Below are 11,346 nucleotides of genomic sequence, written 5' to 3' on the forward strand. Positions count from 1 at the left end.
TCAACAAAAACAATAAATCCCATAATCGAAGGAATCATCACTTGTATGTTAGAGGGTACCATTATTATCTTCTTTAAATGATCTAGCTTGATTGATACTTTTTGAATGCCCTTCACATTGTTAGGTAGGTGTTAGACCCTAATACTTCAAACGATATCATGTATATCTCATTTCCATTATAGTCTTTCCTTTCAATTGATAAAGAGTTTGCAATTACTTTATCAATAATAAATCACTTAATGCATAGCTAACATCTTTTAATACATTTTGACAAAGTTGTAAAATCATTTAAAAACTTATGTAATCCACCATATGATAAAGAAAATTTGTTAAGTAAAAATCACTCAATCCAAATGGGCTAGTATGCACATATACCATTTTTACTACATGTTGACAAAGTTGTAAAAGTAGTTTCAAAATTATGTGTTCCACGATATGGTAAATATAATTTGAATTATGTCTAAAAGATTTGACTATTAAGTATAAATCACTCAATCCAAATGACTGGTATGCCTAACTAGCCAACATTCACTGCATGTTGACAAAGTTACAAAATCAATTGAAATATGATATAATCCACCATGTGACTAAGAAAATTGAATCCCGTCTATAAGATTTCACTATAAAGTATAAATCATTCAACTCAAATGGGTGGTATGCATAGCTACCATCTTTTACTACATGTTGACAAAGTTGTAAAATCAGCTAGAAAATTATGTAATCCATCATATGATAAAGACAATGTTAGTCATTTCAAAAGATCTCACAATTAAGTATAACTCACTCAATCCTAGTGACTAATATGCCTAACTACCATCTTTTACAACATGTTGACAAAGTTGTAAAATCAATTGAAAAATTATACAAATTGACAAAATTGAAAAATCAATTAAAAAAATATACATATTAACAAAATTGAAAATCAATTGAAAAATTATGTAATCTAACATATGATTAAGAAAAAGTAAATTATGTCTAAAAGATTTCACTATTAAACATATATCATTGGAATCAAATTGATGGAGTGCGTAGCTACCATCTTAAAAAAAACAATATTCATATCTGAAATGTCTAAAAAATTAAAATAATTTTATATTAAAGATAAAACAGATTTTGAAAGGACGGAAACCCTACCTTTTACATAAAAGCTACTTATAAGATAACCAAAACTATTAACTAACAGGGATGCCAAGAAACCAAAATAAGAAACAAAGTTACTTGTAAGATAAGCAGAACTAACCAGCAGTGATACCAAGAAACAAAATTAAAATAGTTAAACTTGAAGAACAACTACATTATAAGTTAGATACCCAATGAAAAACAATACCAGTACTTCAAAAGTAGACATGATTTTATGACAGAAGCACTTGTACAGATATCATGGTATGAAACTATGCAGTCTCAATATATTGATGTTCTGCAGGGATTTCTGTGTCTAAGCTGTAACCCATTTTCTTCCCTTACAAGATATGCTATTATATCATCTTCAAATGCAGAGACTGAATATGATTGGAAAGAAAAAAGAAATCAAAGATTTGCTTAAATCCCCTTGCTCTGTACCAAGCCTGCAACAAGAACTAAGATATTTTGTTTGACAGTTTCAAATCTGGAATCCCCATTGAAAACTAGAACAAAAAATTCAAATGCTTGAAGATCTTGTGATTGAAATCTTGGGCTTTATGTCATAAGAGGTGTTGATAAAGTGAGCCTTTGCAGCAAACTGTAGCACTCTTTTTTCAATTAGGGGATGATCTTTGAATTCTTTTCGCTTGTTGGGATGATCTTGCAGTAAAGAGGTGTCAAATACAGATAAGATCTTCTCCACCGCTTCAATGGTTGATCTCATTCCTGCAATTCGCTGTGATTCTTTTACAAGAAGAATACCGATACTTCTTCTTGTTGGGGCATTTGGATCCCTTATCATCTCTACAATTCGCAGCTGAAGTCGTTGTATTCCTTCAAGAACAGTTTCTAGTCTTGCATTCTCTTTTTCCAGAGACCTCATGGATTTCTCTGCAGAGGAAGCACTGCGTAGAAAAAGATCCATGAGCTTTTTCATTCTTTTCTGCTCTTTCTCCTTCAAATGCTTCTTATATTTTTTTTCATAAGATTCAGTTTCATCCATCATCTAAGTAAGAAGCTTAGATTTGTGCACAGAAATGGAAAAGAACAGAAAAAAAAGTGAGCCAAAAGATTATTGACAGAGAAGTGGGTCACCACATTATAAAGAAAAATGTTCCAGATAGTGTACATACCTTATGAATGAAGAAGATAATCCCTGAAGAAATTTTGATGAAGTATCTTTAGGGGAGCATTACATGAAGAAGCATATCACACCCTCTTTCTAATTAATGTTTTACAGATAAAATAGATCTGAGAGAAAGGAGGACACCCAAGAAAACAAGAAGAAGATGGGAAGAATTTAAACTCATTGTCATTCCAATTTCCAATCATCACTTTGGGAGGCACAAAGTTATAGGTCTAATTTGAATGATCATACAATTTACATTTCTAAAATAGAAAAACTTAAATGGAAATGAGAAGGAAAAAGGGTGTTGGGTTATCTTAATGGCGTGTTGGTGTTCTGATTTTTTATTGAAATGATGTCAATTTATATGGTCTGATGAATTTTTAAGTTGTCATATATGGTCTAAAAGTGAGAAAACGATCATATAGACCATCAAATTCCAAATCTAGATGAAAGGACAAATCCAATCGATACACAAAAGGTGAAAGCTAATTAAAACCAATCTAACATAAAAGGTGGAAGCTAAGTTTAGTTGATCTAACATTATGAATGAGAGATAACTCAACTTAAATGAGCTACGCGTTTGTTAGGTTCACGAGGAATAGGTACAAGATTGAATGACACAAAAACTTTGTGTGCTAAAGAAAATAGAGTGAATAGATAAATATAAATGAGGCTTATACTAGCCTAGTGAAATGTCATGAACACCTATCTCAATGTGACCATTCTAACATTTTTGTGAGCAGTAGAACTTTGTGTTGCACTATAATCTTGTTATTAAAATTTATATATTGAGTTTGATTTGAAATAGAGTTCTTATCAAAGGGATTTCCCAAGGTAAATTTTGTGCTATCTCTTAGTTGTTGCTTTATAAAGATTTATATAGATCTATTCTTACTTTCACTATTTTTCTCATTGGATTAATGTAGATCTACTCTAGTTTCATTTAATTTGGTATTGAGAATATAATAGCTTGTTATATATGTGGGAGGATAGTCTATTGAAAATATCCTCGTTTAAATGGGAGCTCTATATAGTGTGATCTTATTTTTAGGTAAATAGAATGGTTAGCACGTCCAAAATGGAGACTTAAAAGTTAAACAACACTAACTTTGATCTTTAAAAGATCAAAATAAAAAATCTTCTTGTTGATAGGAATCTATGGGTTACATTGTCTGCTTATAAACCCTACAACATGTATATATATTACTAGTTAGTGATTTACATAAAAACATGAAGTCTGGTTCACCTTTAGTGCTCTTGACTGTATTGGGAGAATGCACAAAAAAAAAATACATACCACAAATTTAGCGAATTGTATCAAATAAATTCCCTTGTCAACAAAATTTTCTTTGGAAGAAGTTGTATTAATTGAGAATGAGTGATAGTGGTTCCATGCCACAACAACTGAATTCCTTGAGCATTGTGTTGAGCTAATTGGTTTTTGTTGATGTAAAGATTAGTGCATCATGCCATTATATTAATTTTTCATATTCTTGGAAAAACTTGGATATAAAAGCTAAATATTTATGAGGTGGTTGGTGCTTTATTGAAGTAAAAAAATTAGAATCTATCAAGGATGATAGGGTCATCAAAGATTAGTCAAAGGAAAAGGACACAAATAATAAAAGAGATAAACTATAAAAATCCAAGGGAAAATCTAAATCTCATTGGAAAATCAATAGGTGAAATGCTAGAATGATGGAAAAAATGGTCATATCTAAAAGAAATGCATGGGGAAGAAGACTAAGCAATAATTTAATAATTATTTAGACTTGAATACCTCTAATGATGATTTTGGAGATCCACTCTTAGCATCTACCATCACACATCCATACAACAATTTATAGTTTATTGAGTCTTGTGCTTCATATCGCATGAATTCTAAGAGGGGGTGATTTAAAGAGTGTACAAGATGCAAATTCTTTAAGATATATATATCTCATATGATTATTTTTTATCAAAATGTTGAACTTGTGTTGAGCAATAAAAAATTTGCTAACATTTTGGATCTATGGAATATTTTTGGTTTAGTGAGGAATTTGATCTCTATAACTAAACATGTAAGAAAAAATGTAAGAATGTTAGAGGAGCCATGATGTTGGGAAAAAGGGGTTCATGTTGGAACACTATTGATTTGGTGCTAGAACATTTATTAAATGTAATAGTTTTTAATATTCCATTTTAAAAGATTAAGATTCCTCTTGAGAAGACAATGTTGTGACATGAGCACATGGGCCAAATTGTGAAAAAGATTAGATGACCTTGAAATATAAGGAAATCATTGATATGATTGGATATTAGAGTTTGAATTTTTATTTCTATGAACATTCTATCAATGAGAAAAAATCATGTTAATTTTTGACATGTCTATCAAAGAGTTTTAGACCCCTGTTAAGAACCAATTTGAAAAGAAGATGAAGAATCTAAGAATATAGAGTTTGGATTTTTTTTCAAGAACAATGACACACAAGACATACAACAACTCAATACACCCCTCAATATAATGGAATTGCATAGTGCACGAACAAGGCATCGATGAAAAAGGTAGGAGTATTCTTAGTGGTTCTCGGTTAAAGAAAAAGATTTGGTTAGAAACAATTAGTGTTGCTTGTTATTTTATCAATTGATCTCCTATATCGATGGTTATTTATAAGACCATTAAGGAGGTCTAGAATAGAAATAATTCCTCTTTTTTTTTTTTTTTTTTTCATATTATAGATTTTAGCTATCAAGCATATGTGCATGTGCCTAAAGAAAAAGAAAAGATATCCAAGTTGGATCTCTTTTAAACAATTGCATCTTCATCAACTATAGTGAAGGTGTGAAAAGATAAAATCTTTAGAATCTTGAAATAAAGTGAAATAATTAAAGTCGAAGTGTTCTGATTGATTGAAAAACATGTTTTAAGGACCCGAAACCATTACAACATAGATAAAATAAAAAGCTGAGAAAATAGAGTCCTCATACAAAGCGACTGGTCCAAAAAACCAGCGAACAGAAAAAACAGCTAAACAACAAAAAACAACAAAGAACCCAAGGAGACACTACATAGTAATTTTCTTCAGCAGATCCTCTGCCTCAGTCACCAGCTCATCATAGGTCGCCCCAACTACTTTTAGCTCCTCCAGGTCCTTATTCACTTTCTTTTCCTTCCTCTTTCCACGGGTGCGAGTTCTGGGACCTTGGGCTTCCCCGGTTCCTTCTGCATCCAAGTCAATTTCCTGGGTTTCCTTTTCATCATCGAGCTTGCTGATGAGGGTATGGGTGTTGTTGGCTGAGATTTTCAGAATGCTGAGACTTTGCTCGACAATGTTCTTGAGGCACTCCTCTATCTTGTCCACTTTGGCAACTGTATCCGAGAGCGTTTTTTCGTTAGTTTCCTCCAGGGTTTTTCTATCTTGTATCTCCTTTTCAATTTTCTCAAACCGGGGATTAAAGGCATCTCTGATGTCTTCGGCTTTGGCAATTGTGTTCTTCAAATCTTCAATATAATTGGCCATAGTGTTCCCCTCTCCAATTTTAATGGTCTCCAGGATCATGACTCTGTTGCAGAGTTTTTTGTATTCATCCACAGTATTCTTATTCCCATCAATAAGCCATTCAATGGTTTTCATAAAACCCTTCAAGGCCTCGGGGTGAGGACCAGGAGAAGGAGTAACTTTACCAGGGGTTATCTGTTCATCTTTAGCAATATGAAGGGTAGAAATAGTGTCAGCGGCCTTGAGGGTCTCCTCCATAGTCTCCATCTCCAGGCTTTGTTCAGCTTCCAGGGTTCTTGTTTGCTTGTCCTCTTCCGATTCCTTGCCTGTGTCCTCCGGATTAAAGTCGAAGTGTTATCTTTAGAGAAGTAATGCATTTTCCTATTGATAAAAATATACAATAAGTAAAATGGAAGGTGCAATAATTGTCAATGATAGAGAAAATTATACTTAGGGCTAATCTAGAGGTTTGAGAGGTGCTCATGGTTGGAGTTTATGTAGTTAAGAGTTTAAAACATGAAGAAACTCATACTCCACTAGTAAAATGGTCCACTTGGAAAAGGAGAGAACTTTAAAAGTATAACCCATGATATTTTTCATGCCCTTTTACTTTATCTAATAATTATAGTAAGCCTAAACTTGTGAAGGAGGTAGTTGAGTCAAAGGAAAGTAAGTCTTGGAACAAGGCCATAGATGGGGAGATGAATTCTTTAGAAAGGAACAAGACAAAGGAGCTGGTTGCATTACTTGAAGGAAGGAAATTATTAGTTGGAAATGGATCTTCAAAAGGAAGGAAAATTCTAAGGAAAAAATACAAAATACAAGGTGAGATTAGTGGCAATGTGTTTATTCCTAAGTAAAGGGAATATGTTTTGGTGAGTTTTTATCCTTAATTATAAATATAACTTTGATTAAATTTTAATTTATAGATTTTCATATGACATTAAGATTGAGTGGATGGATGCAAATAAATATTTTTGCATGGCGATTTGGAGAAGGAAATATACCTAAGAAAATTGAGCTCTATATGGTAAAAGGAAAGGAAATTTTGGTTTCGAGGTTGAAATATTCTCTCTACGAATTGAACTAGTCACTTAGGATGTGCTATTAGAAATTCAATACCTATGTGTTGAAGTTGTTAGGGGTTTTTTAGTTGTGTTTACTATAAGGAAATGTATAATTATTTTATTGTTATCATTTATATATTGATGAAATATTGTTAATCAATAAGAACAAGGATATAATTAGGGTGATTAATTTTAAGCTTTCATTATAGTTTGAAATGAAGGAATTATAGGTTACTAAGTTGATCTTTGGTATGCATATTAGTAGAGGTAGGGTTAATAGGAAACTTTGGTAAAGTAAAAGAATTGTGTTAATTAGGTGTTGTGTTTTATGATGTAAAATTATAACCTAGTGAGTGTTCCTACTTTGATATAAATAAAGTTCTATGGTGAAAGGAATTAAGGTACACAAAACAAACTTTCTACACTAATCTAATGAAGAGATTTGTACATTTTTTTTTCTCTTTTAATAGTTACAATATCCTAGATAAGAACAAAAACATAAACGAATAGAAACACACACATGCAAGTATAAACCTACAATGGAGAAAACCTTTCAAGAGAAAAACCCTACACTCCAAAATATTGCTTAATGTATTACAAGTCCACAACAAGATTACAGACAATTGTAAAGAAAGTAGTTTACAACATTGATTTCTAGAGAAATTTTGACAACATAACAATACCTACAAATACACCTATTACCAAGAAAAAAGGGGAACACATATTGAAGTTTTGAGCCCTAAGTAATTTTTGTGTGTTGTATTTATACCCTAAACTCAATTATACAAAGGAAGCAAGGAGTTAGTCTAGATAGAATGCTTAACTAGTTAACACAACATTGAAACATAGAACATCCATAAAACATAACATATAATATAAAGCTCCAATATATATCAATATTATCAGAGATTGATCATGTACACTTATCTTATCCTTACATCTCCTATTATATCATATATACATTCTCATATTATCTTTGTTTCATCTCTTATTTCGTGATGTATATGGTTAATAATTATTTTAGTATTTATTTCATGCTAGTAGTTGTTCATGGTTTAAGAAATGAACTTGTTACTTTTTGTTTCATTGCATAGGTTAGAAATTTTTTCACATGCCAATTATAGCTACTTCTCTTATTTGGTAAATGTTTAAAATTTCATTCACTTTTCCTTGTTGGTAGAAAAAAATTGTCCCAAAGAGAAATCATTATATAAGAAATCAAAGTGCAAGGATTTCCAAATTGCATGCTAATTAAATCCACTTAGAAACTAAAGATAACTCATAAAACGCTTTTATAAAACCCAACATTCCATCTACATTGGAGATGTTGAATTTATCAACATGTAAAATAAGTATTGTAAGATTGGTTGAGAAACAATTGAAAAGATTAGAAAATAAATAAATAATAGGTTAAGGTTGAATAGTCCTTAGAGACATAACTCAAAATGATTCTAAGAGACCTGTACTACCCGCCAAAATACCCTAGAAAAACTAAGCATCTACATACTAATGGAGATAAAAAAAAAAATTAACATCCTTTAACAACTAATGCTACTCATAACATCTCCATCTAATTACATTCATTAACCAATTAACCAATATGAACATGCATCATTACACATTTCATTAATTTACGCAAGCGAAAATAAACAAAAAACAACATTAATCTTTCCCTAGGGTACTTCAACGTCATTACTTAATTAACTATCATAATGACATCCTACTCACATGATAATCACATTCCATTATAACTTAATGCATTATATCTATTTCCTAACCATGAGATATGCAATATACTATGATGTTTATCCAATATGATATGCATACTATTCTAAAATATTTCTATCACGATACATTTAACCATTTCAATACAAGACTAACCTGCTTAGATCTACATTCTTTCTATGCACCAAATTTCAAATGTGTTTTAACCCAACATTTCCTATCTACATGCTCTTTATCCTTTTCCATGATAATGAAATCCTAATGCATAGGTATACTCCATATTCAATTGCATCTAAGTCCCTAACATGATCATTTATGTTAACATTAATTCCAAATGCATAAGGGTGAACCCACAATAGTGGGTTACACTTTTTAGACAAAAAAAATTGACTCTTTTTTCCAAAACTCAATTTTAGCCATGTTCTATCGAAACCCCCTTTCGATTGAATGTAAAAAAAAAAATTCGATCGAAACCCACTTCCAATCGAACCCAAACTGACATGGCGAATTATGCCAAGACACTGATGAATCATAGTGAACAACTTAGACCTAGAGTATGTGAAGGGAACTCATGTCATCTCCAAACCACATAAACCATTGGAACTAAAGACACGCTCAGACTTATGAAGCTAGTTGGAGTCGACGTCTGGTACCTGCAAAATCCTGCAACCACAAAACAACGATAAAACATATACATATATCTCATAACAGATAAGTGATAGGGAATCTCGATGACACATCCCGCTCGCAATGAGCGATGTGACATCGTCCCTCTCACAAAGATAGTCATACAATCGTTAAACACATCTCATAAACATCTCATCATATGTAATCATGAAATAGGGTTAGTGAAATCATAATCATCATCAAAACCATGATAAATCTAATCTATTAATAATCCATCACATAGTAAGCATATGGAATCCATCGAGCACATGTATCCATCAAATCACATGATAAATAATGATAGTATCAACATCTATATAGATCATCAAAATAGCATATGTCCAATAGTGTCTTACATCAATAATAAGTAACTGAAACACATGAGTAATCATCATCCAAATCATCAAATATAGTCTAGATAAGTATATCAAGCATGAAATAAAAGTTAAATCTAGTCATAACAAGTCAAGTCAAGGGTGGATACTACATCCTCCCCCCTTTTCCTAGGCTTACTCTTGGAATCCTGTGAACAAATAAGGGTACAGTTCTCTCTCATCCACGTTGCATCCTCCCATGTAGCTATAGAATCATCATTCGGATCCCACTGAACCCTTACCTGATCGATGCCCTAACCTCTGAGGGACATCTCTCTATGTTGAAGAATGTGCACACACTCCAAAGAAAGTTGCCCGTCCTCGACCTATAAATTATTCAAATCCAAAACATGTGAAATATAAGGATGATATAACCTCAAAATTGAAACATGAAAGAAATCATGGATGCGAGACAAGCTAGGTGACAAGGCAAGGTGATAAGCCACAAGACCAATCCTCTCCAATATCTAGAAAGGTCCTACAAATCATGGTGCCAACTTAGAGCCTTTTCCATAATGGACTGGACTCTTTCGTGGGAAAACTCTCAAAAATGCCTTGTCGCCAACTGAAAACTACCTGTCCACACGATGAGCATCCAGATATTTCATCTGTCTATCCCGTGTGGCCACCAAATGTTCTCTAATGTGAGCCAATTTCTCCTCCATATCCTGTAACATCTTTGAACCAATACGCACTCTATTCTCAAAACGGTCCCAACTTAGGTGTGTACGACATGGTCTACCATATAATGCCTGATAAGGAGACATACCAATAGAGTTATGGTAACCATTATTGTACGCAAACTCAACCAAATAGAGGTAATCCTCCCAACGAGACTGTTGATCCATCATGTACATCCTCAACATGTCCTCCAAAATCTGGTTTACCCTCTCTATCTGTCCATCTGTCTTAGGGTGATAAGATGAACTAAAGTTCAATTGCATCCCTAAATCATGCTGAAGAGCTGTCTAGAATGCTGATGTGAACACTGGATCACGATCTGATATGATCTACCAAGGAATACCATGCAACCTCACAACTCCCTCCAAGAAGACCCGAGCTACTGTCACTGTTGTATATGATGATCTGATCGGGGAAAAGTGCGCTACTTTGGTCAACCTGTCCACGGTGACTATAATAGCATCATGACGATGTGAAGACATGGGAAAACCAACTATAAAATCCATAGATATAATATCCGATTTCCATCTTGGAACCAAATGTGATTGTAATAATCACGCGAGATGTTGATGCTTTGCCTTCACTCCACTGACACTCTAGGAAACATGGCACAAAATCTGCAATATCTCTCCTCATACTAGACCAATGATATATCTATCTCAAATCTACGTGCATCCTCTTGACACCTGGATGTGTTGAGTATGGTGCACAATGTGCCTTTGACATGATCAAATCTTGAAGACCGTCTGATGGTGGAACATAAATGCATCCCAAATGTCTAAGAAGTCCATCTGACTCCACTGAATAACATGCATATCTTCCCTCAAGAGCTCTACCTGCAGTAACCTCTGCAATAATTTCCTAGTACCACACATTTGAAGGAAGGGTATTGAGAACACGGCTCCTCAAACCCACACTAAGAGACACTACTGAAATCACATGCCTCTTGCAGCTCAACGCATCCACTACCACATTCTCCTTACCTTGGATGTATCTCACCTCAAAGTTGTACTCACATAAAAACTCCATCCAACACCTCTTCCTGGCATTCAAATTTGGCTACGTGAAGATATACTGCAAACTATGGTGATCACTGTACAACT

General features: G+C 33.2%; 1 long non-coding RNA gene across 1 annotated transcript; it reads right to left on the bottom strand.

Moving 5' to 3' along the window:
• Positions 1-1,249: 1,249 nt before the first annotated feature.
• LOC131073479 (uncharacterized) lies at positions 1,250-2,710 on the bottom strand. Its single transcript, XR_009112878.2, has 2 exons — positions 2,256-2,710; positions 1,250-2,140 (listed from the first exon to the last, which is right to left on the bottom strand). It is a non-coding gene; the product is annotated as an uncharacterized LOC131073479 (long non-coding RNA).
• Positions 2,711-11,346: the final 8,636 nt, after the last annotated feature.

This window comes from Cryptomeria japonica, chromosome 1 (genome assembly GCF_030272615.1).
Source record: "Cryptomeria japonica chromosome 1, Sugi_1.0, whole genome shotgun sequence".
Classification (NCBI taxonomy): domain Eukaryota; kingdom Viridiplantae; phylum Streptophyta; class Pinopsida; order Cupressales; family Cupressaceae; genus Cryptomeria; species Cryptomeria japonica.